The sequence below is a fragment of the Mytilus californianus genome, unplaced genomic scaffold (assembly GCF_021869535.1).
Source record: "Mytilus californianus isolate M0D057914Y unplaced genomic scaffold, xbMytCali1.0.p SCAF_2, whole genome shotgun sequence".
In the NCBI taxonomy this organism is placed as follows: Eukaryota; Metazoa; Mollusca; class Bivalvia; order Mytilida; family Mytilidae; genus Mytilus; species Mytilus californianus.
The window spans coordinates 16,240,444-16,244,166 of record NW_026262668.1 but is presented as its reverse complement, the minus strand read 5'-3'; positions in this window follow the sequence as shown (position 1 = coordinate 16,244,166).

The window sequence follows — 3,723 nt, the reverse complement described above, 5'->3', positions numbered from 1 at the left end:
ACCAGGGGATCCGCAAAAAGGTTAATCAATTACAATTGACTTACTTCACACATATCATATAACCTTTAAACGTGATGTGAAATATCCAAAGAAGTCATAGAAACTGGTATTTACATTTGGACATTTTTATACCCTATATGACACATATATATTTCTATTGGTTGATGTATAAATAATTAACTATATGTCTTGAATATGTATGAAATATTTGTCACTGGACGTTAAGCAAACAGCAATCAAATCAATCTTAATAAAGATAATATGAACATATGTTTCTTAACTAAAATTGGTTTGGATTGCTTCCCAATTTGTGATTTCGGGGCCTTATAAAGCAGACTATACGGTATGGGTTTTACTCATTGATGAAGGCCAACACGGTATGTTGAACTATATAGTTGATTACATCCACATTATTTTGGTCTCCTTTGGTGGATAATTGTCTACTCTATCATACTACATTTCAACTTTTTAAAGGATTTTTTTAAAACAGATTCGAAAAAAGAAATGAACAGCGATAGTGTGTATACAGATTGAATGAAAGTAAACGTATATAATTAATTTTTTTTCTACAGATTTTTAATATAAGGGGGAGTCTTGATGCTACGTATTTTGTAGTGCACGGTACCGGTAATTCGGTTCTTCTACAACAGTGGATGGTATACGGTGGAACTAATTTCGAATTATCAGGAAGTGGTTTTAATGAAATCATTCATGTACTTTATCTTTGCATGCTAGAAATGTATATCTGACTAAATAAATGTGTATTTTGATTCATACTCAGCAACTTGTGATTGAACTATTTTATTACAATACCTTTAAAGTGCTGAACGTGTACCTATATGCTATAATATAAAACCAAGGATATATGGTATTATGGTCGATGTTGGTACCACCAAAGGACGTCGATATAATAACTAAGTGCTTCCACCTTATTGTATCATTTGATTGCCATACTTTTACAGCATTGATTTATACTACACTTTTGAACATGTTGAAGTACCAGTTTTGTACTTTAAATTTATTGTGTAATACTATTTGTGTACATGTGTATAGTAGTAAATTGTTTTGACCTTTTTTAAGTAAAACCGAAATAAGTTAACTGAATTAAAACAAAAAAAGTACTACTTGTATATATTTTTAAGACTAAATACTGCTTTTGATACATACAGATAGTTTCTCATAATATTGGAAAATTGATGAATTTGTATTTACTACAAGTAACGACATGGTACCTGTAGTACATTAAAATTCTAGACGGTTCAAAAAAGTGTTGTATAATGAGGTCATAGGTTCAGCAAATACAAGATTATTAATAGATTAAACCATTGCCATGACTTCAGCATATTCATTTACTGTAGTTTCTTTTTATGTAATCAACATTTCCTAAATTTGTCGCTGAAATGGACCAAGGGAATTATATTCAATTGTTTCTTTTGTGTGCTTAATAATTGGCTAATTTGTTGATTTCTGTTCACTAATGGAATTATTTCAAACTTTTACCTATTTTTTTTTTACTTCACTGGGAATCGAACCCCTCCTTAAACTCTGTTATGTATGACTGATATCAAACACATCGACGAAACCTCTCGGCTACCAATTGATTTCAAATAAAATGTCTATTTTATATGTATCAATATGAACATAAATTAAAATTGAAATATGATACACATCGGTACAAAGGACACATATTTCTTCCACCTTTATATATGTTACAGCCATTTTGGTAAGTTCTGCAATGGATTGATCCGGATAAAGAACAGAAATTTCGACTGCCGCGTGAAATTAGGGTATGTTGGATAGGGACAGAACAATTGCCTTCAAACAGACCACCTACAGAATGGTCAAAGAGTTATTTACTAGCGGCATCGTATTCAATTTCCACATTCAGAAAGAATGCAAATTTATACATCCTGCACAGCCAAACGGATTCCCCTCTATAGCATGGTTTTCGACATACAAGGCAATGTTCGGTTAAGATGAATATCTTCTTTTTCTCTGCCTCAAGATAATTCTTTGGTCTTTACAATCAGACGAACTAACGTGACAGTAGTTAACCGTTGTTAAAATCTCGAAAATCGAACAAAAAAGCGACAAATAAAGCCAAAAGATGAAAATCAACCTATCATGCTAATGTTACTTTGAATATATTGGTCAAACGTTGAGTGTTTTATCATAAAAAGTATTGACAAAGCTGAATGTGAGATGGTCCGGGTTTCACCAAAATGTAGTTGTTGTACCAGATTTTACGCCAAACGACGTGTTTGCAAAAAAAATCAAGACAAATGTGTAACAAACCTTCCATTCAAAATTTTATGAAATAACAAATAATTGTCGAGCTCGGTGCTTTTTTGAATTTTGGATTTTACGGTTGCAACTATCTGTTTAACTGGCTACGCTCCGCGTCGTCAGTTAAACTGCATATAGGATCATCAAATCCCAAAATGACGGTGATAACTCTTCAAATACAGTGCTGTTATTCCTTAAGTGGCTCTCATACAGTTTTAAGAAGCCCTAATGTTGGTTATTCCTGTCGCCATTATGGCAAGCTGTTTTACTATTTATTCTAATTTCAAGATATCAAATAAACTTTTAAAGATAACTCATATAGTTTATAAGATATTTTATATAGTTTATAAGATATCTTATATATTTTATAAGATATCTCATATAATTTTCTTTATAAGATATCTTATAAATTATATGAGATATCTTATAAAATATATGAGATCTCTTATAAAGTATATAAGATATCTTATAAAAAATATTTATAAAATATCTTATATACTTTATAATATCGTATAAACTTTAGAAAATATCTTATAAAGTATATAAGATATATTATAAACTATATAAGATATCTAGATATCTCATATAATATATTAGATATCTCATATGATAAATAAGATATCTCATTTAATATATAAGATATCTTATAAAAACTAGATTATATAAGAAATCTCATATATAATATGAGATATCTGATTATATATCTCATATAGTTTATAAGATATCTTATGTAGGATATCTTAAATAGTTTATAAGATATCTCATATAATTTTCTTTATAAGATATCTTATGAATTATATGAGATATCAAATGAAATATATGAGATCTCTTTTAAAGTATATAAGATATCTTATATAAAAAATATTTATAAAATATCTTATATACTTTATAATATCTTATAAACTTTAGAAAATAGCTTATAAAGTATATAAGATATCTTATAAACTATATAAGATATCTAAATATCTCATATAATATATTAGATATCTCATCTTATAAATAAGATATCTCATTTAATATATAAGATATCTTATAAATGCTAGATTATATAAGATATCTCATATAGTTTATAAGATATCTTATGTAGGATATCGTAAATAGTTTATAAGATATCTTATATAGTTTATAAGATATCGCATAAAACTTATAAGATATCTTATATAATTTTCTTTATAAGATATCTTATAAAGTATATAATATATCTGATATAAAAAATATATATCAGATATCTTCTATACTTTATTAGATAGCTAATATACTTTAGAAGATATCTAATATACTTTATAAGATATATTATAATCTTTAGAAGATATCTATAAAAGTATATACGATATCTTAAAAAGTTTATAAGATATCTTATTAAGTTTATAAGATATCTTATAAAATCTAGATTATATAAGATATCTTATATATTATATGAGATATATGAGATATCTA